This window comes from Octodon degus, unplaced genomic scaffold, assembly GCF_000260255.1.
Source record: "Octodon degus isolate 3935 unplaced genomic scaffold, OctDeg1.0 scaffold00020, whole genome shotgun sequence".
NCBI classification, from domain to species: domain Eukaryota; kingdom Metazoa; phylum Chordata; class Mammalia; order Rodentia; family Octodontidae; genus Octodon; species Octodon degus.
This window is the reverse complement of record NW_004524596.1, coordinates 19710949-19735409: the sequence shown is the minus strand read 5'-3', so window position 1 is coordinate 19735409 and position 24461 is coordinate 19710949. Positions and strand designations below refer to the sequence as shown.

The following is a 24461-nucleotide window of genomic DNA, read 5'->3' as shown; positions in this document are numbered from 1 at the left end:
TGGCATGCAGAGCCAGGGATTGAACTCTGGCCCCTGAGCTTACCTACGTAAGCGCTTAGTCTGCTGAGCTATGCTGCCGGCCCTCAATTTTCATATTATGCTGCCTCAAAATGTTAAACAGAGGAACACATTTAATGTTAAAAATTATGTTTCCACTCAATTTCTGAGTAGTAATCTCAAATGTGATTTTAAAAGTAACAGATCATTTTCTTGTTTTAAAAATAGCTCTATTATTATTAATACTGATGATAAGTTTAATCAAAAAAATTCTAAATGTAATAACCCCAGAAATCAAAGTCCTTCAAAAAAATACAATTATTTACTTGGTTAAATTTTTTCTTTTTAAATGTATTTGGTACAGGGTCTCACTATGCAGCTTGGACTCAAAGTGATCCTCCTGTTTTTTCAGCCTCCCCAGCACTAGGATTATAGGTGTGCATCACCAGGCCTGGACTGGGTCTCTGGCTTAGCGTGCCAAGGGGCAGGGCCAGTGTGGCATGTAGTACCAAGGGTTGAACCCTGGTCCCTGAGCTTGCCTAAGTATGCATTTAGTCTGCTGAGCTATCTCGATGGCCCTTGGTTAAAGTCTTGCTACACAGCTGAAAATAGCTTACTATAGTTAATTTTATGTCATCTTGGCTGGACCATGCTCCTCAGATAGACAGACATTATTCTGCATGTTCCTTTCAGGAAACTTTTGGATAAGATGAACACTTAAATCACTATACAGTGGAAAGCAGTTGCCCTTCCCGATGCAGGTAGATCTCATCCAATCACCTGAAAGCCTAAATTAAACAAAATGCCTGATTTTCCTTAAACAAAAAAGGAATTCTGCAGGTGCTGGCTTTCACACTCAAATCACAGTGTCAAGAATTCCTGGATCTCCAGCCTTCTAGCCCGTCCTCCAGATTTTGAATTTCTCGACCTCCATGTTCATATGAGTCCGTTGCTTGAATCCTTTTCACACCCAAGCACCCAGCATATGGGTGCTTCTCTGCACACCTCTACTACAAGCAAGACGATGAACTACTATGATAAATTAATTTTCAGGTATCTAATAGGTATTCCGTATCTTTGGAGATCCACCCACACATTCATTAAAACATTTCATAGACAATTTTGTTTTGAGATGCTTTATCTAGAACAGGAATAGTGAACCTTTAGAGCTGCCAGTGATACAAACAGCCTGCTGTATCACCCATGCTGTAAGTTCACCACCACTGACCTAGAACAGTCCTAACTAGTCAACCACACTCCTGTGAACCTTAACAAACATCTTCCTCAGAGCCCTGCCCCCACCCTCAAGCAAAGGACATATTCATGGGGTCTTCCCTATCCTTTTCCCAGTTTTCACTTGGCTTGAAAAGGAGATGTAGGGAGAGGTGGAAGCACTGTCTCTTCCCCATTAAAATTCCCTCTGAACTTCTGGAAGTGTTCTTATGAAATCTCCAGGAGTGGGGATGCTCACCTGTAATTCCAGAACTCTTAGAGGCCGAGGCAGGGAGATCATAAGTTCAAGCCCAGCCTGAGGAACTTAGCGAGATTCTATCTCAAAATTTTAGAAAATATAATAAGGTATAGGGATGTAGCTCAGTGTGAACATCATGGGTTCAATCCCCAATATCACAGCCCCTAAAAAAGTTCTAGGTATTATTCCAGACAATCCACAGAACTTTTCCTTCTAATCTACTTTGATAGAATGAAAGAGCATGCCACAAAATTCGTTATGTTTGGTAGATTTTGTGACACCATTCTCTTCTCTAATACTCTTTTCTTGCATCTTCTCCTTCAGATTGGCCATTGGCTTTTAGCATTTTATAGAAATATGTGGTTTCCATGGTGATAAAGGTTGGAGAAACATGGGGCTAACAAGTTAAATGAAGTGCTCTGAAGTAGAATTTATTAGAGCCTTTAACATCATAAGCAGCATTGTGATTCTCCAGGTAGAAATACAATTCTCAGCATGAAACACTGAAGCAGAATGAGAAAGAACAAAGTCCAACAAGGAAACTCAGAGGAGACAATCGGAAAAACGAAGAAAGCAGGTCAGGAATGGGCAGACTTCCAAGGAGAAAGAACCAGTTATGCTTGACGTCCCAGGGTGGTCAAGTCAGGCTTTGCCTAAAATAAGCCACGTGTCTTAGCGGCTTTTCTTGTTCTGAGACAAAATACCTGATGCCCAAAGTTAAAAGAGAAATGTTTTGTATATTTTATAATGACACTAAACAAAAATAGTCAACTTGATACGCTCAGATGATTATAAAGTTTTCACCTATGTGAACATACAAGTAGTACTTTGGAAAGTCATGAAGATTGAAGGGCAGTTGTTGACACGGGGAAATTTATTTTGCAAGACTTCCCGGTGTACTGCAGGCTGTGTAAGACCTTTGGTACTTTCCAGTAAATGTACAAAAATCTATTCATCACTATGACATTCAAATCCATACCACAAAATTTACCAAGGTCCCCTCTTGCTGACACTTCCTGACTTAATTCCTTGACTATATTCTCAGCTAACAGAAACTGGAAAGCCTTTTTTTCTAATTCTTTTTTCTATTTATGTAGTTAATGTAACATGACCATAAAGTTATTTTTTACAGTAAGACCTATGATCTACATTATGTTCCATTAGTCACACTTGTTCTTACAATTATAAAAGAGGTATTGGAGAAGACAGATTTATTCAAGACCTTTGCATTTTTTTATTTTTTATTTTTTTACCCAGATGAAGAGGCTTTTCAGTTCCACTGTTTTCTGTCTGACCTCTCCAGACTTTTAATTACTCACTGCCCCAAATCTAGGACCAGTGTCACTCCTCCTACTTGCAGTGTGCCATTTCTTTTTTTTTCTTTCTTTTTTTTTTTTTTTTTTTTTAGTGTGCCATTTCAAAGTCTCATATTTTTTACTGAGCATGGTGTAACTAACTTGGAATAATTCCTTATTTGTTAAGAACAGTACACCTAAAACTATTTAATTTCCCTCAAACATGTACCGGACTGTACACATTCTAAATGATCCTAAACTTCTTTGATGCAAATTTTTAATAAGAGCCTCTGCATCTGCAAACATCATGACCTGGGCGTCCAGACAGCTGAAGACAGAGATTAAGTGCTTAAACAGTAAGTGGCAGGCAGAGGACAATAGCCTGGCTGAGGAGCAGACACTCACACTGCATGGGGGTGGGGCAGGGTAAACCCAGCCTTGGCATGGAGCAGAGCAGGGAGCAGCCACAAAGCCCACTGGGGTTTGCATGTGCAGCCCCATCAGCACCCATTCAGGGAATGCAGATGAAGTGTGCTGGGTTCTTCACATGTTGCACTAAAAAGCCACCTGTCCTATGTATGAAGGACAGGGAGGGGCCAGGGCAATCAGGAGGCTGAGAACTGTGCACAGCCCTGAGCCTCCAGTCCCCAGTGCTAAGCAGGGAGAGCAGTGGCAGCCAGCTCAGTCATGGACACGAAGGGGAGCCAGGCGTACAGCTGCTCATGGACTTCAAGACAGAAACGGCTCTGCCACCTATCCTGCAGGACTGAGGCTATTTACCCAAAGGTAGGGAGACCAACACTAACAATGTGGCCCTGCAGGTGTTCCCATGGCAAAGGTGAACCACCGGAGGGCAGGCATGCCCCTATGCCTGTGCCTGGTGCCCACAGCACCCCGTGGGTCCTGGAGTAGATCCTCTGTCTGCGGTGGCAGCACCCAGAGATCCAGCTCATGCAGCATTCACATTTCAGTGAACAAGGGGCTGTCCACGCCCTCATCAGGTACGGCAGAGCTGACACCTAAAGGCTTAGGCAGCCACTTGTTCAAGCAAGTTGCAGTGGCCTTGAAACAAGCCAAGCTACCTCAGGGCAGCACCACCAGCTCCCTGCCCCAGTGCAGACAGTTTTGCCCCAAAGCCAGGCACTTGGTGCTGCAGAGTATCAAGTTTGGCCTCCCTATGCTTTGCCATCTCAGCCTCATGCTCTGTGGTCGCCCACAGTCCTTTCTCCCCAGTTGTGCTAGACTTATCCAAGAAAGGCAAAGAGAAGCCCCCAAAATCTCTGTGATGGATTTGAAACCCAATGACAAAGCAGTTCCCCACAAGGCCCTTGCAAAGCCACTGCCACTCCCAACCTCCTCTGTTGTCTGTGGTCACTGGGTCACCATCAAGGGCTACCTAGGGGCGCATTTCAGTCACCCCCAGGTGAAGGCAAACTCTATGCTCTTGGCTGAATTCCTGCACAAAGTGGGGGAGCAGGTGATACTGTTCTCTGTACACTCTGTCCTTGCCCCCATTCATGAACTGAGTCTCTTTCTAGATAGCAAATGTCCTTGTAACAGGAACCCCTCCTGGAGGGCCACCTCAAAATATCCCTCTGGGGAATAATCACAGGGACTTCATGGGTGGCCTACTGCTGAGTGACCTACGGCATGGGACTTCTACAGAAAGTGAGGTTTGAACCACACTGTCTGGGTCAGATGCAAACTGTAATGCCCCAGAGGTTGGTGGCTTCCAAGGGAGTTAGAATCTGAACCAAGCTCAGAGACCCTAAAATTGGAGCAGTTCATGGAAAACATCAAGGCCACCACCGATCCCACTAGATGTATCATTTGCCACTGAGTTTTAAGCTGCAAAACTCCCTCAACATGCATCGCTGCACCTACAGCTGGGAGAGGCTGTTCCAGTGTCAGCTCTCTGGCTGAGCCTTTTCCTCCAAAAGTGACCTGAAGACACAGTTTGGTCCACTGAATCAACGTGCCTGTGAGAACACAGTGTTCACGGCCCATCTTCCAGAAGTTCACCAGGGCAGTCATGCTGCAGTAGCATATTTATATGCACATGGTGGCCAGATTCCTAACATACCCCTGTGGAAGGTCCTTGTGATTTTATGGGTCCTGAGCTCAGAGTGTTAGCGAGACACCAGTGCAGGTGCCATCCACCACAACAGTGTTGTGAAAAGCATTGTGTACATGAGATCTACTCCCAAGACTCTCCCCCCACCCGTAGCTCCTCAAAGATATCTGCACTGCTTCCCAGCTCTCATGCGGCATAGCCCATTCTGAGATTTGCCACGATGGCTTCTCAAGATGCCCAGGATAAGTGGGTTCCACCTTTCTGGGCTTGCAATGCCAGAGCAGTTGAAGCTCAGTAGAAGGTGACAGGCTGACCAACAACTTAGCCTCACTTATAGGTGACAAGAGGTATGGGAGCTGAAGCCCAGATACCATGGAAACCAGGGGTTGACCCCAACCAATAGTCAAGCAGAATGCATCAAGTCAAGGTCCCCCACCCAATACTGGGATCAAAGCTCAGAACTCCAAGGACAACCACACTGAGATGGGAAGTCAAAGTAGTGTGGTATCAATGTTTAGCCAAGCATAGCCCACCTACGTCAAAGATGAAGTTCCCAGCACATCTGTATACCCCTCTCCCAGGTCTGAAGGCATGATACCTGTGTTAGTTGCCCAGCCACTCTGATAAGCCACAAAACAAACCTGCACATGGTGTGAGATGAATTCTTCATCTGTCAGTGCCCTTCAAACTCATGGGCAGATAAAAACTGGAGAGAAACCTTTCATGCGTAACATACTCAGGTGTGTGTTTATGACTGAAAGCAACCTGAAGGTTCATTATATAACATACAAGGCCACGGTAACAGGGTTCACCGTGGAAGGAAGCTGGCTACTTAGAGTACAAAGGCTCTGTTGGGTACAGATGCAAAGAGAGTCCCAGAAATGTTTCCCAAGGAAATCCTATCCCCCTTGGTGAGTGTAGTCCCAATGGAATGGAACCCACATAGCAGTGTGCTCAATGGCAGCCTGGCCATGAAGACCAATAAATCTTATGTAGCTGTATCTACTAGTGCATTCTGTTAGAAAATAAAATTTGAATACACCCTCCCAACACAACCCATATGTGCCCAAATCCAAATTAGAAACCCTAGACTTACCATCTTAAAAAAGTCCAGGTATTTTTGGATTGACTCTGTTCCCATAGAAACTAAAGTCAGCAAGAAGTAAAAAAGACAAGAGATTATAAAACAATATAAAAAAATTAGCTAAGGAGTTATTTCAAATGAAAGGAAAAATCACATGCCTGTGTCCTTTCATTGGCATATACCAATTAAAAAGATCATGCATAAATTTAAGAAAATTTATGAAGTGATATATAAAACTATTTAGTTTGCTTACAGATATTACTATTTTTCTATTAATTTTTAGAAAAAAAAGCCCAGAAGATAATGGGGACTTTATTTCCTTTTTAAATGATCTGTGCTATTAGAGTGATTAAATAAGATGATAAATCCCTCACACTACAGGATATTCCTTCTAGTTAGTTAAGTAATAATTTCATATCATGAAATATTCATTTCAGGTTCATGGCTTACACTTTAGCTCAATGTGGCTTTGAATTTGAATTGAGTTGTGAATGTGGAAAGCATTTATATACTGAGAGTCAGCCACATCTTGAAAACACAAAATATCAAAGAGTATTTTAATCACACAATAGGGTATTTAAACCAGTTACCACATTCTAAACAGATACTCCAACTGAGTTTTTATGAATTATGACAGGAGTTAGTCATCCTATGGTGTCCCTGGATGCTGATTCTCAATTTGTACTTAAGACCCAGGCTTCTCCTGTCTCTCCTCATCCCTTTACACTGCTGGAGTGAACGACAGACACGCACACTTACAGCCCGATCTCCTCAGCCTCTAGCCTTTCCCCACACTTCCCAGCATATCCATCATATCAACATGGAAGAGGAAGGTAGGCTGGGAGTCAGCAGCCTACAGACTCAAGTCCTGCTTCTGCATACCCCTATAAATAGTCTAAGTCTCTATGTTTCTGATTTATGAAACAAAAACCAGTTCTATCTTCCTCTCAGGGATGTTGCCATGAGGATACAGTAAGATAACTCCTGGGAAAATATTTGGCCAATTGTAAAGTCCCACTCACATGCCAATTTGTTTTTGCTCTTTCAGTCCCTCTGGTCACTGCACTTCACTGATGCTGCTCTTTGTCCTTTGCACCTCCCAGCCTCCAGGTGTGAACTGCCTTCCCAGAATTCCTCTCTGCTCCCAGAAGCACGACCCTGGTTCTGTGGGCTGTCTGTTTTCTCTTCAGGCGCTTTTGTTGTGTCTATTCTTTTGTATTCTTTAACCAAGCACAGAAATCTACAAATTTTGTTCCTTTTCTGCTACCTATATTCTTCACGTTTTCTTCCAGTGTCTCCACATTTCTGTTTTCACACTTAAATACAAAGGATAAGAATAGAAAATTTACATTTCTCATCCTCTTCCCATGGTATATATGGTTATTTGGGATGTTTTCTTACTTGAAATATAAAAATAATCATTCTTTTAATTAATTAAATATTATTTTTCTGGTCCTGTTAAGTCTATAACTTTATTTATTTAAATGTTTTAGTACAGGGTCTCACTACACAGATCTGACTCATAGTTTTCAGCCTCCCAAGTGCTTGGATCACAGGCATGCATGACCACAGCCAGTCTCAACTGCTGGCTCAGCACACCCCGGGGTGGGGGCAGGGCCAGCACCCCAGGGATTGAACCCTGGTCCTTGCATCTGCCTAAGCAGGTGCTTTAATCTGCTGAGCTATCTGGCTGGCCCAAGTCTATAACTTTAGAATTGCTACTTTTATTCCTTTCATGTGCCTCTCATGGTTAATTAATCATTAAATCATCAATTCCTATTTTCAGTGTCCTTTGGATTTCACTTATCCCAAATAACTCTTGATCTTCTCACCTCAAGGTAATGCCTGAATCCTGATTCCTTTTTCCTCTAAAGTCTGTCTGTATGTAAGGGTCACAGTAACTGTTTATTCCGAAGGCCAGTTCTTGACACATTATTTCCAAAACCTTTTATTGCTTAGTGTATCGAATAGAAACATCATAGCATAATAATCAACCTCATGAATACCAAGTCATTATTGGAGCCTATTTTTTGCTTTCTCCCAAAATAGACTTTTCCAGGCAATAAGAACCCTGAAGGAGACAATTTTAGAATTAAAGTATGTTCTCAACTACATATGAGGTAATCTTATCATCACAAGCTAATTATGGTAATTTTTCCATTTAAAACTACAAAGTGTTAAATGATAAAAAACACTAATCATCGTTAAATCAAACTCTTTCATTTTATAAATAAAGAAGACAACTATATATAGTGAAGTGGCTAACCTAATTCTTTGGTATGACATCATATAATTATATATTAGATGAATAATATATGTATATAATGCATATTACATGTAATATGTGGTATTTGATATATAATATATGGTATATATAATGTATGATATATATATATATGTGTATACACACACACACACACACACACACACACACACACATTAGTGCTTTGAGACAAGGTCTTGCGCTGTAGTCACTGAACTTACGGTGAGCCTCCTGCCTTGGCCTCCCTAGTGCTAGCACTGCAGACATGCATCACCATACCTGGCTTGATTTCATTCAGATATATTTTACTTATGAACAAATTTGACCACTGTGATTAAGGTATAAAAAGGACCTTTAACACCTATGGGAGACATTTCTCGAGGATATTTAACTTACAATTTTTTTTTAGGGAAGGGTTTACAGGGTGTTCAGGGTCTCACTACTAGATTGGACTCATAGTGATTTGCCTGTTTATAGACTCCCAAAAGCTGGGATTACAGGCGCACGCCACCACACCCAGTCTCAATTGCCATCTCAGTGCACCCCGGGGGGGCGGGGAGCTGGCAAGGCAGGACCGGGGATTGAACTCCGGCCCCTGTGCCTGCTTGCAGGCGCTTTAATCCACTAAGCTATTTGGCCAGCACTACAAATTTAATAATCACAGGCAAGTATATATTACAAATAGAATTATAAAAGTATAATTTAAAAAGTAAAGTTGATTGTGCTCATCACGCCTGTCAATACGAACCCATTCCTGAATTGTCATGTCACAGAGAGTAAATGATATTATTGTTTCAAGTAAAATATGCGAGTGCACTGCCCTCTGAGCAGGAGTTGGATTCAACAGAAATATCAGTGACATAATTTTGCTCTAGAAAGGAAGTATTTTATAGTCCATTTCCAAAATCATTTGAACTTCTGTTTTCTAATAATAAGAAATGTGTCCTCAAACATTCTTGGCTACATAATAAAAAAGGTTAGTTTTGACTTTTCGTAACTACTTAGAAGACTGGTATCTTGTCACTAAAGAGCTGAGTGTAGAAGACAGTACTAGCAAGAAAGACATGGCTATTTATTCGAACAATGAGGACTCTATAAATATAAACAAGGGGACTCTATAAACAAGAGCTGTGATTTGATCTTGTTTCCACTAAAACTGAGAGCTGTAAAGGGGTAACTGGTAAAGTGGAACGTCTTCCCCTATTAACATCTGTCCTACATTCCCTTGCTCGCAAATCCCTAGTGTTATCCTGCATGGAAATAACTTCTGACACAAAAGACTAGACGAACATGTGCGCTCTGCTGCTGACACGGCGCCGGGCGGCTTCTGATGTAATGGCTAAACGCTTTTACTTCTTCTATTCTTTCCCCCCAGTGTCTTTTCTACAGCATCCTTGGAGCTTGGGGGTCTTCAAGGTTAAAGGAACAATGGTAAATTAAATCATAAAAGGGCACATATGGAACCTGACATTAAGTTATAATGACAAGGATTTGGATATTAAATGAATATTTGACAAAGTGGGAGTAATTTGAAGAAGTGCCTGAGTCGACATGTCAATCTTGTGGCTGAACCCTGCCTCTGGAAGAGGGCTGGAAACACCTTTGGCTGTTTAGGGAAGCCAGGAGGTTGACCAAGGTCCTGCTCAACTGGTATCCATTAGGCAAATGCAAAATGAAAGTTTTAATGTTTTGGAAATTTAATCATCTCATTTTTATATTCACCCTTCCTTGCTCCCAGTCTACAAATGTGACACACACTGATGGGTATTTTTACATCCAAGAAGATAAAATATTAAAGTCTCTTTCCAAAGAAATATGCTAAAAGGTTATAAAAACATCATGAAATTTAAAAACTATATACAGCTATTAAAGTGATTTGCTACGTAACCCAGAATGTTGGAGTTCTAACTGAGGGTAAGGTCGGATTTCTTTTTAGGAAGTTTTATTTTGCTGTCAGTGCGAAGTGGACTATACAGATTTACCTTTCTTACATAGGCTACCATCCTTAAGATGCAAAGTGTAAGAGAACAGATGTCTAAATAAAATCACTATTTTAGTGCATTCCTGCTGCTATTACAAATATCTTTAGATGGAACAATTTTTTCGGGGTAGAGGGAAGGGTCTCAATACACAGCTCGGACTCATAGTGATCCTCCTATTTTCAGCCTCCACAGTGCTGGGATTACAGGCATGCGCCACCATGCCCAGACCCCATCATAGGCTCAGCAAGCCCGGGAAAGTGGGGGGCAGGGCCGGCATGGCATATGGTGCCAGTGTTCGAACCCTGGCCCCTGTGCTTACCTAAGCAAGTGCTTAGTTTGCTGAGCTATCTCGCCAGTCCTTAGATGGAACAATTTATAAACAAGAGAACTGTGTTTCTCACATTCTGGAAATTGGGAAACCACGACAGAGGGGTTGGCAGATTTGATGTCTGCTGTGGGTTTATTCCTCATGGGTGAGGATAGATGGCACTTTTTATGTCCTGACATGGAAGGAGTGAACAAGCTCCCTCAGGCTTCTCTCATAGGGCAAGAACCCTATTTTCAAGGGCTCAGTCCTCATGACTGAATCATCCCTCCCAAAGGCCCATTCCCTAATGCCACTGCACCAGCATAGGTATGAACATACAAATTTAAGGGCGATACAAATATTCAGACAGCAGATTCACATTGTTTTATTCACTCTCTCCTTAAGCCAGCAGACCTTAAGGTGGAGTATACAAGAAAACGCAGAGGGCTGCAGAAATCATTCAAATTCCTGCATATTTATCACTTTACTTTGCTTTTCTATATACTTTGTTGCTCTACAGCACTGCAGATCAGACCCCAGACTGTGTGTATGCCATTGAAATGAATCTGCCCTTGGGATGGTGCCATTCACATTTTAAGTTATAGTTAGCCGAGTTTCATCTTTGAAGGATCATTCAAGATTTTTCTTCTGAAAACTCCAGGATATTTTAATGCCATTTCAAGCTTTAATTTTTCAATGTATTTAGTACAGTGTCTACAGGGTCTCACTATGCAGACGGGACTTGTAGTGATCTTTTCTGTATTTCAGCCTCCCAGCGCTGGGATTACAGGCGCGTGCCACCTCTCCCAGTCGCAATCGCTGACTCAGCTCACCCTGGGGGTGGGGCTGACACAGCAGCTGGGAATCAAATCCTGGCCACTGTGCCCTGCCTAAACAGGCACTTTAGACCACTGAGCTATCTGGCCAGCCCTTAATGCCATTTAAAAAATGTTTGTTTTATTTTCTTTTTAACTTTTATTACACGCTTTCATTAAACTTTTATTAACTCATATTATCAGTAACAATAAATCTTTGAGACTTAGATTACAAATATCTTTTTCCTATACGTCTTTTTTTAAGTTTGTGGCGTTTTAATTTTCCCATGCAAATACTCTTGTGAGATATATATTTGTGGTCGTGGTTTTATTTATTTACTTACAGTTAGAGTCTGATCCACTTGGAATTTATATATGCTGCAGGATCAGATCTACTTTCTCCTCAAATGCCAACGCGGTCGTTGTAACAACATTTATTAAGCATTTTCCCTGGTTTCAGATGCTTCCATATACTTACAGAGACCTTCAAAAGAGGTTGGGCTAGTGTCAGGGCTTCATATTCTGCTCATTATTCTGCTTGTTCATGTACCAACCCACTGTTTTAATTCTAGAACCTTTATGAAATGCTCTAACATGGGGCCACCATCACTTGATTTCTACCCCACCAAAGTTGTATGTGTTTAGTGCTTCACTGCCTCATTCATTTGGTGTTTACGCCAAGTGCGTTTTAATCACTAATATATGTATACAGAATTGTATGTATATGATTTATAACTGAGAATCTGTGGCCCTTGTAAAAGAAGTAGAAAATGCAATAGAAATGTTTGAAGACCTCTGCCCCAGTAAGTGTTCTTTGGACAACCCAACACCTTCAGATTTTTTTAGGGGGGACGGTGATCTCAGAGCTCAGCTAATCTTAGCACCTGCCTACTGCTGAACTGGGAGATGATACTTTTGGAGACTGGCAGATGAGTCACCTGGATTGAGAGGAAGAGGTTTTTTTTTTTTTTTTTTTTTTTTTGTGCTAATGAGCAGGTGTCAAGATTCCTCAAGAAGATGTTATAAATACCAGACAAGAATGCCCAAGCAAATAACCTTTAGTTTGGAAATAAAGATAACTTCTTCAGGCTCTATCTTCTCATATGTCCTAATAAATCTTTGCCCATGATGTGACCTGAGTTGTTGTGATCTCAACTGAGTGGAAAAGAGATTGGATTATGTGAGGAAAATCTGGAGTCCCTTGATCCAGAAAGTATTTAAAACTCTCTAACATTTTCTGTTCTGTTTTATTTCAGGGAATTGTTGAGGGTTGTGTTGTTTGATTCATCTGAGCTTTTAATCAAGGAAGCATAAGGTAATTAGCAAAATGTCTTAAACTCTTTCAGGCAACCAGTCACTATATATCCCTGTAACTTTAGGAAGGCTAACGTTAATAAGGGGAGGCAAGAGTTCTAGAAATAGCAAAATTATTCATTTATTATGGTGATTAATTTTATATATGTTCTGGGACTTTTACTATTAAAAGTTAATGTAATTTTATAAAGCATAGAAGCAAGCAAACTCCAGGTCACCTACTATTCAATTATTAAAACCCACCATGGGCCATGCACTATTCTAGGTGCAAGGAGACAAAGATACGTTGTTCTTGGTCTCAACAACCTGACCTCCAGAACTCTGAACATGTAAAAATTATAACAATCTAGTCTACTAAGTGCCATAAGAATCAGAGTATAGTGTGGTAGATTTCAGTTTTTTATAAAGTAGATTTTAGTTTTGTGGAATGGAAAGTTTGGAAAGAGGTAAGAAATTTGGAGTCAGACCTTCAGGGAAGAAATTGTATTTGGCCACACAGAGTTTATTCCAATAATGGTAACAAGCATAGAATGACAGAGGTCGCAAAGGAGAAGCATTGTACCTAGGTCAGCGGTATAGATATTCATACCCACATACAGCACAAAAGAACCTGGTTTATTCTGAGACCAAAAGCATTATTTTGGCCCAACTATAATGATCCACAACTTTAATGTATTTACATAAAATTTTTAATGGCATAACTGGTTGTGTGTTTAGATTACTGGGTAGACATGAGTCAGATGAATCAAACACCACCACCCTCAACAGTTCCCTGAAATACAACAGAACAGAAAGTGTTACACAGTTGTAAATATTTTCTGGACCCATAGACATGAGTCAAATGACATATCTCAGTATGTCATTTCTGCTACTGTTCAGAATCCATTCCTACTTAAAGTGCCTGTAGAGCCTTTTTTAAAAATATAGACCCCATTCTCCCTTTTAAAAAACACTTTCCCAGTAGTTCCACAAGTTCTCTTTTCATTTGTGGTCATTACTTCTTCTTTTGTCACCTTCAAAAATAGCATCTGTCTGCACTTGTCTATAAATCTGCGCTGGCGCTAATGTCTCTGTCCTTTCTTGATTTGGCTCAAACACTGTCCTTTGCACATTCTAACTGGACCTGGGTTGGCACTGTTCCCTCCTTTGAGTTGGTGGCTGGCTTAGAAGTATATTCCCTCTGTTTTTGTCAAGCACTTTGTTCCTCTATTTATTTTGGTAGTTTCTGCTGGAAAGAAGCCACTGCTGTGCTTTGTCACAATAATTCTTGAGGCTTCTATAAACTGTCATCATGAGTCCTGTTTGTAGTAACTAGCTTTGGGTTATGGCCTAATCACTAACAAAAATAATTTTTGGTATGAAGGTAGAGAACTTTAGTGTATATGCTTTGATTTGCTGAAAGATATAAAACAGTACATATACTGAAGTTTGATTCTTACTTTTAAAGAAACTATGTATCCATGCTCATATATAATAGAACTTTCCCCAGTCTATTTCCTAGAGTTTTAAGAGTGGGTTATCTGTGAGATACACAATAGGAATCACAGGAATGCACAGAGCTATTACTTTATTTTATAACCATTCTTCACTGTTTGAATTTACTGCATGGACCTATTTAATTTAGGTAAACACCTAAGTGAATGCATTTAAGAATTATTTATTTATATCTTTGGTTTTTCCCATAGTAAAGTATTTAGCAAATGCTTAGCATGTGAAGAAATCTAACAATAAAAACACCAGGTGACCGCATTGATAAAATAAAAGCAAGCAAACTGGACAAGCCTAGCAGGAAGGAGACAAGGGTTAGGGCAGTTGATTTTTTTAACCTTGTTATAGTTTGAGTGTCCTTTATCTAAAATGCTTGGGACTTAAAGTGTCACAGATTCTGGAATACTTCCATAGACATATTAAAGTATCTTGGAGATAAGACCTAAGTTTCATGTACTCTTTTGCCAAAAGTAATTTTATGAAATATTTTTAGTACATCTGTGTTTTGAATATGGCCTGTCACCTGAGGTGTAAGGTGTATGATTTTCCACTTGGGACACAATGTTGGTTTGTAAATTTTGGATTTCCACATGAGGGATGCTCAACTGAATATTGGTGTCCCAAATTATCACTGCAGGAAATTCTGAGAGCAAAAACGAAATACAATAAAACAAATAAAAACTAGATGTCAATGACAAGAGGCAGGGAAGAGAAGGGAGGGGAGGTACACTGATGACAGAGAACGAATATGAGAATCAGAGAAGCAGGACTGTCAAGGAAGGACTGTCTGTTGCATTTACAAGAACTTGCTTAGGAGTTTTTGAGCCAAGACAGTGGGCAGCAAAAAATATAGCTCTTGAAATACTTTCACAGGACGAGGTCCAGCACAGGCTTTGGCTTCTCTGCCCACTGGTCCAAAGATCCAAAGCAGGGCTTTGTGTTACTGCCAGCAGACACCCATTGAAAAACACACATTGCCTCTCACTTTCTCTGTCTCTCTCCCACATGCTCAGAAACACAAAATGCCATTCTTCAATTGATCAAATCAAATGAAATGTCCTCCTCCCAGTGTTCAGTCAGGGAAATCCTGCAAACACTGAAGACGATCCTCCAGGAAGATAAACCCAGGACTGGAAAAGAGAATGACGCTGAAAGAAGATTAATATGAACAAAAACCCCCAATGTTTCATGCTTTATGTTAAGAGCTGAATGGAAAGATGGGAAAACATGCGGTACACATTATTTTCAAAAACTCCTTCGAGGGCTGGGGGAGCAGCTTAGCCGTCTGGAGAGTACTTAGCAGGCTTGAGGCCCTGGGTTTAATACAGAGAGGAGAGGAAAGGAGAGAGGGAGGGAAGGAGGGAGAAAGAAGGAGCTGGGATGGAAGGGAGTCCTTAAAAATCCAAGAATGATTTCTCTCCAGCTTTTGCTTAGATTTAGCCACATTTCAAATAGAAGAAAAATCTCTGTGGGTTTATTAATATATGCAATTATATGTCTGTATTTCAATAAAATATACAAGAAAAATTGCCATAATTCTATATAAGCAATTGCAACTCTCCAGTCACTCCAACTGTCCACTCTCCATAGTCCACCCAATACGTTCTCTTTGAAATGCAAATCTGTCCATTATTCTGGGTTGGAAAGTGTTCAGTACATCTCCAGCTTTCTAAGTGTGCTACATATGTCAACATACTTAATTCTCCCTAAACCGCTATGAGGTCAGCATCATTATTGGGATTATCACCATTACAGATGAGTCAGCTGTCACACAGAAGTTAAATACCCAGTATGTGATCACACAGCTTGGGAGTGAGCCGGAGTGCAGCATCAGCGTACAAGCTCTTTACCACTACATTGTGTTGTATAAAGTACACTTAAAAAAAAAAAAACAAAACAAAACAAAAAACTTCATATTACTGTGAATAACAATCTAAAGATAAAGTTAGGGTTGCTCCACAGGATCTACAACATTCTTGAGCACAATACTATTTACACTGCTGCTTTGCACATCTTTTTGGTTAGTGTGGTAACCAGCATAAGATCCTCCCTTCAAAGATGTCTGCAATCTATTATCTAGCACCCATTAATGTATTTACAGCAAAAATGAATAAGGGGCTGAAATGTGACACAGTGGGAGAGTATATTCCCAGAATTCATTTAAAAACATACATTATTATTAAATAAATAGTGTTATAAATTATATCTAGATATCCCCAAGAGCCTCATGCAGGAGAGATGGAGCTTTCAGGAGACTGGATGATTAGATTAAGGGGGCTTCTAGCTGACTTGTTAACAGACAAGGTTTTGTCAGAAGTTACAAGGCACTGGGACATGGCCTGGAAAAGCTTTTTTTGTTTCACTTGCTCCCCAAACCCTTACTTCTCAGTCTCTGCTTCCTGTCTAGCAAGAGGTGAGCAGTTATCCCTCTGCCACGTTCCTATGCTATGCCAGCCAACTTGGAGCCAGTCAACGATGGGCTGACAAATGAGCCAATATAAACTTCTCCTTTAGTTTGTGGGTATATGGTATTTTGTCTCAGCAATGAAAAAAGAAGACAGAGTTTGGCAGCAGAATCTGGGCTCATTGCTGTCTGTGATAACTACCCGATGGTGTGATTCAGAAGCTTTTGGAACTGGTGTGCCAGAGAAGTTTAGAAAGCTTTGGAGAAGCAGCTCTAGAACGTTATAAGCTCAGCTTGGTGAAAATTTTTGGTCTGAGCTCAGAATAACAGAATACCCATGGAAATGGAAATAGGCAGGCAAGGCTCTGAAGATTTCAGTTAGGAAGAAGGACTCCACTGGCAGTTGGATTCTAGGCCATGTGAGTTATACTCTGGCAAAAATTTTACTTATATTTTGCTCTTGTCCAGAGACATTGTGCAATACTGAAATTAAAGGCAGTACAAAAATTAATCTGGTGGAGGAAATTTCAAGGCAACTTAATGTTGAGGTGACAGCATGGGTATGTTTGGTATTTTTAATGAGCTATGCACTGAAAATCAAGAGCAAATGGCAGGCCAGGGAGATGGCTCAGTGGAATAAGTGCTTCCCTGGCAAGTGCAAGGGCCTGAGTTCAATCCCTGGATCCATAAAAAGAAAAAAAAAAAGAGGAAAAAAAGAAAGAAAGAAAAAGAAAGAAAGAGCAAATGGCAGAGGTAAATAATTTAAAAAGTTTTGAGTTTGACCGGAAAGAAAGTGCCAGTAAACTTGAGGCCTGCAAAATTGGAACAGAGAAAGGCTTGGCTGCTGAAAAGATTAGCATTAAAAATCATCCAAATACTTTACAACAGAACAACAGAAAAAAATGGCTTGAGGATATCAAAGGAGCCAGCAATATCCCACCCTTCACAGACTCAAAGTGACCAAAGTGAAGACTTTGCTTTGAGAAGAAAGTTCCAGGGCACCCTGCTTTAAAACAGTTGCCTAAGGAATTTATTCCCCCAGGTTCAGTGCTCATCAGTGCCTACAGGCTCCTCAGGCATTCAGAGGCCCTGTAGTCATGATTCAAAGGGGCCTGGCTACTGCTCAAGCTGGTGGCAGATTGTAGTGTGCATGCTGTATTGGTTTCTTAGGCACACAGAATACAAGAGTGAAGAAGTTATGTAGGCTTATATACAGATTTTAGAAGAAGGCCTGGAAGACCAGGCACTGTGCCCCTAAGAGACCAGTTTAAGAGGATGAAACTAAAATTGCAATACAGTCTCCAGGAAGCTGAAGAAGGCAGGAATGTGGAACATCTGCAGAAAGCCACAGGAGGGAGAATAGCCAAGCTAAGAGAAAAGCCATGAGGCTACAACCACCAGGAATGCTCTAAGTACAGAGCTACTAAAGCTGTTTGCAGTTCATATCTTGCCACAACTTGCGTTGGCTGTTGGATATGGGACTACAGGATACAATGTCTGCCCTGATCATTTTGGTCCTGCTTCAGTCTCATTGGTTTCTACCCTGCCTATTTCTCCTGTTAGGAATGAGAAAGTTTATCCTGTGCCATTGTATGCAGGGCACGACATAACTTCTTTTTGATATTTTAAGGGGCTCACTCTAAGAGTTTGCTTTACATCTCTCAAAGGAGATCTTGGATTTGGACTTTTCAGCAATGCTGGAACTTCTCAAATTTTTCAACTCTATAAAATGAACTAAATGGAATTTGCATAAAGAAATGTGCATGAGTCTTTTGGGGACCAGGGGAGGAATATAAGGATTTATAGCTAGATATCCACCTGGGATAGACTATTATGTAAGCAAAAATGAAGCTTTTGGAGGGTGATCAGATTGTGGAAATTTATAGCTGACTTGCTGCAGGACTGGCCTTTTAGGGAGAGGGAGGAGAGAAGATGGTGGGCAGCCCCAGTGCTGCTGACAGGAATGTGAAGACCTGGAAAGCAAGAACCTAACTGAGAGCTTGGAGGCAGCTGGAGGCAGTGGTACCAGCATGCTATTACTGGTCATTCCTTCCAAAGACCAGATTTCATAGGTGGTAAAAAATGGTAGCAGATGAGATTGGAACTGCACCTAATTTTATAATAAGCATTCTCGTTGTTCACTTTGGGACAACTGTAACAAAGGAAGGAAAGTATAAAGAAAGTCATCACTGGGCCCTAAAACAAATTAATACATTACTATACTCGTGTGAGAACTAATTCCGTACAGAAGCTCCTACCACACTACTTTCAGATGACAGCAAGCTTGGCTTCATTGTCGTAGCTGACAGAGGTGTGCTTTTTGGCACACTTGAAGGACATACAAGAAAAGTCCTGCATAAATTCACTGTGGACCTCTCAAACACATGGTGGGAGAGGTCAGCCAGCCTTGCATTTTGACCAGTTAAGAAGGGAAAAGTGACATAACCCTTTTGGGAAAGTACCAGAGATCATTGCACAGCTATTTCTGGGGACAATGTGAGGGTGGCTGGTCTTGTTTTAGCTGGGTCAGCTAACTGTGAAACAGAACTAAGCCAATCTGATATGTTTTGTCAGAGATTACAATAGCAAGTTTTAAAGTTAGTTGATAAATCCCATGGTTGTGAAAATGGATTGAAGCAAGCTATTGAGTTATCTATGTCTTCTCCAATGTGAAATTCATTCAAGAGAAGAAATCAATAGGACAACACTTTGACGAAACTTGTTGGGACATAGGCAAGTACTTTTTTTTAGAGTAAAAGATACACTAAGGGCTTCGGAAATGGGTGAAATAACAATTCCAGTGGTCTATGAAAATCTGGATATAATGAAATATGTTCTTCATTGACAAGGCACAGAAGAAGAGTAGATTATTTACTGAACTTCAGAACAAGGAAAAGGATAGATGTCACTTTACAGACACAGAGGAAACTTGTAGTATGAAACAGATGTTCAGGGACTGGAACACTGTGGAAGACCTGATACATTGTTTGCCCTTGATGACAACAAGGTAGTCAACACAGTTCCAGCAAAACGCACCTCACCCTCCAATATCCAACCCCAGGAACACGCTGCTGTCTTACAACGCGAACATTTCCAGAACTTAGTCCATCATCACCGAATACTGAAAAGAGAACCAAATCAGAAAACCAACCCCATCTACACTTGGTTCTTCACGATGCTGGTACAGCTCCCTATAACTCAATGCCCAAATGCCACTTACAACTAATTTCAAAAGAAGCCTCCCCAAACTAAAAACATTTAAATCCTTTTTTAAAAGACTAAAAGAATATTTTAAAAGCAAAAACACTTCAATTGTTGTAAACCTTCGAAGTTAATAAAAATGTTGGGTATGGTGGTACACTCCTGTAATCCCAGCACTTGAGAGGCTGAGGTAGGAGGATCACACAAATTCGAAGCCAGTCTGAGCCATATAATAGGTTCAAGGCCAGCTTGGACTATATAGTGAGACCCTGTCTCAAAAAACATTAATAAAAGTGAAGTCACTAAAAAAAAAAAAAAAAAGTGGCGGGTCACTACAGGTGTGGCCTAGAAAGGTATCTCTTCTTCCCCAGCTCCTCCATTCTCAATCTCTGCTTCCTTTCAGCCATGAAATGCACAGCTATTGCCGTCTTGCCTTGAAGCCAGTGAAACAACGGCCGAAACAAATATTACTTCTTTTAATTTACAGGTGTCACATACTACATCTTGGCAGCAAAGAAAGTAACGAAGACAACAGGAATTAAGGTTGTTGATGGACTAAAGCTGCTATTGAGCTGATCTTGAAATGTGTATGCTGGATTACCCAGATGGGTAATTCCATGAGTCCTCATCCATGGACTGGAAAGAGGCAGATGAGTGTGAGCCAGAGAGATGGCATCATGGCATCACTGGAGCTAAAGGACAAGGCCATGGTAGATGCCTCTAAAATCGGGACAAGCCTTTGAAACACCTTCTTCTGGTACCATCCATCCAGAAGGAGTGCTGCCTGCCAGCTCTTGAATTTAGCCCAGTGAGGTCTATTTCAGATGTCTGGCCCTAAGCGCTTTAAGATAATAAATTTGGGTTGTATAGTTTGTGGTCATTTGTTTCCAAAGTAACAGAACATTAATCCTGTTGGGTGTCTTTCTGTGTTCTAGCCTTGTTAATAAAAACAAGTTCTAAGAAACCAATGCCTAGTTTTAAGCTTTTTTTTTTCTGTGCTGACCAAAATATGCTGTATCTGATACAGGTTTTAATTTCCCTTTTCATCTTCATCCTCATCCTCATCTTCCTCTAAAGCAAAGTATGGCAATGGGGTATCCTGAAGTATGGACCCAGCAGTGCTGTCACCATGTCAGTATGGGATGAAAAAAGATGTAACTTTAGGTAATGAGTGACGTGCATAGATTTCTAGTCTTTGACTTCAGCAGAGAGCAGCTTTTTCCTATGTCTAACACACTTTCTCCACCAGAAGGGATCCTAGGTGGAAGCCAGTGCAACGAAAAGCTTGGGAATGAGCCCTTCCCAGCTCTGTTGGACTCAAGTTTGAGAATAAGGAGAGTTCTGCACCAAAGGAACTCACTGTTATGTGTAGGCTGAAGGTTTTGCATTTTTCTTTCTTTTTTAAAACATCATTTCTGTCATAGACTTGAAATGATTATCAGGTCCACCAACAACCCCTTTTGGTAGTTGGATAACTGGGACTAATGATTATTATCCTTTATTTTTAACATTGTGTGCATAGGCAGAAATTTTCCTTGGGTTTGACCCCTGGATGCTGTTTGGGGTCAGCTCTGCATTGAGAACAAAATGATTTTATGAATGATAAAGATGTTTCTCTCCTACTGAAGTCCTCATCAGTTTATGAGAGATTATAAAGTCATGTCAAGAGGCGGACTTACATCCCAATTCAGATCTCAAGAACAACTGCTGCTACTACCCAGGTGTCAGAACTGCTGTCACTCCTACTAAACTGCTTGGCCCTGAGAGAGGAGGGATCTTCAAAAACAAGAAGACCCCACTAACCAATAGTGAACACTCATTTCTGTTTTGTGGAAATGTCAGCTTTAAATGCCAGCCCTGAAAGTCTGATGCTTGACCTGCTGAACATGCAGTTGGTGCTTCATAACTTACATTGTAGTCATTAATTACATATGTACACTTGGTTTCCCTACTTTTACCTATCTCCATACCACTTGCTATAGTCCAGAAATGGAGAGGTGATTTAATGAAAGGGCTGTTGAAAAGTATTTAGATCATGAGAGGAGACCCTTATGAATACATTAGCACCCTTACACAAGGGCCCCCCAAAACTGATCTGTCCCTTCTACCAACCACATCAGGATGTTGCAAGAAGCCATTAATAAACTAGGAAGTGGACCATCACAGACACACACACTGCCCATGCCTTGATTCTAGACTTCCCAGCTTCCAGAACTGTGAGAAATACATTTCTGTTCATTATCACCTACCTGGTTTTTTTTTTTTTTTTATAGTAGCCTAAAGGAATACACACTATGTGATCCCCAGGTATATATTTATGTCAACTGTTAGCCAGGTACTTAGGTCAGCACAGGACATTCACTGGTGGACAAACATTGAGAAATTCTCTCTGGCCTGAGATAAGAGTTGAGTCATCAACTGTATTGACAAAAATTAAAATTAGTATAAATAGTGAATTAGGACCTTAGATCAAGAGTGAACTTACTCAGGCAACATACATACATACATATCTTACAATGAAGTGGGGAAAAATAGACAATAATTCAACCAATGTGGTTTGGATGAAGGCCCAAGTGTTAAAGGCCCTAGCCTATGGCATTAATGACAATTATGGAGCTCTTAAGAAGTAGAAGTGTTCTGGTCACTGAGAGATGCTCTCGGAGGAGACTCTGGGGGGATCCTACCTCTCCGTCTGTTTGGCATCCTAGCCATGAAGTGAGGACCTCTGTTTGTTCTACCATGTGCTCCCCACCATCATGTGCTGCATTCCCACAGGCTGAAAAGCAAAGGGGTCAACCAACCACGGACCGAAACCTCTGAAATTATAAGCCTATAAACATTTCCTCTTTTAAGTTGATTATCTCAGGTATTTTGTTATAATAAATGAAAGCTGACCAATATACCTACTAAACATAAAAGTGAATACCTGTAAATCTATAGATATTATCTTCTATTTTAACAGAAAAATCACAAAAAATTTTCCATCCTACTAAGAAAGATATAAAAATTGACAAATATGAGAAAGAATGGAAAAAAGCATGTAATTATAATACAAGACAAGACTGGGGACAAGAAGCAATATGTTATATTTAGCAGGACTATGAAGAAAATAAGTATGTCATTATAGGAAAAAATTAAGTATTTAATAAATAAAATAGTATTAGATTATCACCCAATGTATAAAATAAATGTTTATGAGCCTATGCTGATATAAAAATAAGCAAAATAACTGTAAATTAGTAGCAGATACATCTTCCATGCGCAGTAATTCAGAGTAATTTGTAAAGCTATTCCACCCCAAAGAAGTGAAGCATAATTCTCTTCCCTTAAGTGGGTTGTCCAGAGTGACTTCCTTGTAAAAGATAGTCTGGAAATGAGACCCAAAAAAGTAGGTAACCTATGGAAAAAATGGGCAAACACTACCTCACCCAGGAGACCACGGTTAACATAAACAGTGATTCATATTTACAGTATATTTCCTGGATATGACAGGGTGAAAATATCACCTTGCCTCTGTGATCTTCCTCCAAAAGTCCCTTAATTACATTCTAGACATGAGGCAAATATCAGAGAAATTTGAGGGATAGTTTACAAAATACTTGACCAGTACCCCTCAAATCTGTCCAGGTAATAGACAACACCAGAAGTGTTAAATTTTAAAACAGATTCTGACTTTAGTGTAGGATTCTCACCAAAAGCAGAGAAAGATATTTTGCTGTTAATCCTAATGCTGAATAGGATTCTATTTTGTTTCATCAAAATAAAAACAATACACCCTAAGTTATGTGCTGCATTCCCACAGGTCAAAAGAGCAAAGGGCCCAACTGCCACAGAAAACTGCCACAGCTGAGAGGTGCCACAAGGAGACAGGACCACTAAATGCAATGTGGTATCTTAGATGGGATTGTGGAATAGAAGAGGACCTTAAGAATGGGAAAAATCTGAGGAAAGTGCACCATACTAACGTAAGATACTAACAATAGTGGAAATTGCATGTGGGGGTATATGGAAACACTGAGTTTTTTTAGACTGTTCTCAAATTTTGAAAAGTTCATTCAAAAGAAAACATTCTTTCAGTGGCAGACTTTTTGGCACCCCAGGAACAATACAGAAAAGGTCCCCATAAGCCTTCCAAATTAATCCTCTATAGGAATTAGGATTAGCAGAGGGCATAACTTACATTTTCCCAAAATTCAAAGCAGAGATCATTCTGTCCATTTGACCAAGCAGTTGTTGCTTCTTGGTTGTTTCCCAGTACAATTTCAAACTTCTGGTGATGGTTTCTACTCTGATGACGGAAGAAGCAAAACAGCTTCTACTCTGCTTTTGGTGACAAGTCTATTCTAACGTCAGAATCTCTTAAAATTTAAGACTTCGGCGAGCCCGTAACTTTCTCGTCATCTCTCACAGTCCCTCCAGCCTGTCTCTTTGCTGCCTTTCAGCTCAAGCGCTACCCTTCAGTGTGCTCAGTACGATGCCGACTGACGTTTAAAAAGTGCACAAGACTTCATCCTGAAAGGCTGCCTTCTTAGACCAGCACGTTCCTTCTCCGAGACAGTCTGCACGTTCCTCCCTCTCTAGGGGATTCTCCTCCCTCACCTTGGCCTGAGCATTGACCGCTTGGGGAAGGAAAGTGGCGAGAGAAGACTCAATGCCTCTTAGTAGATGAGACACTCATTCGACAGGGCATCGGACGATGTCACCAGAACTTGAAAATCAGTAGTAAAAACTCACTTTACAAAAAAAAAAAAAAAAAAAAAAAAAAA

General features: G+C 40.6%; 1 protein-coding gene and 1 pseudogene across 1 annotated transcript in view; one reads left to right on the top strand and one right to left on the bottom strand.

Annotated features, from left to right (window-relative positions):
- The window catches only part of Jam2 (junctional adhesion molecule 2), a 66627-nt gene that overhangs the window by 41009 nt on the left and 1157 nt on the right, over positions 1-24461 (bottom strand). The gene's annotated exons all lie outside the window — the stretch shown is intronic.
- LOC101573275 lies at positions 18427-19505 on the top strand (annotated as a pseudogene).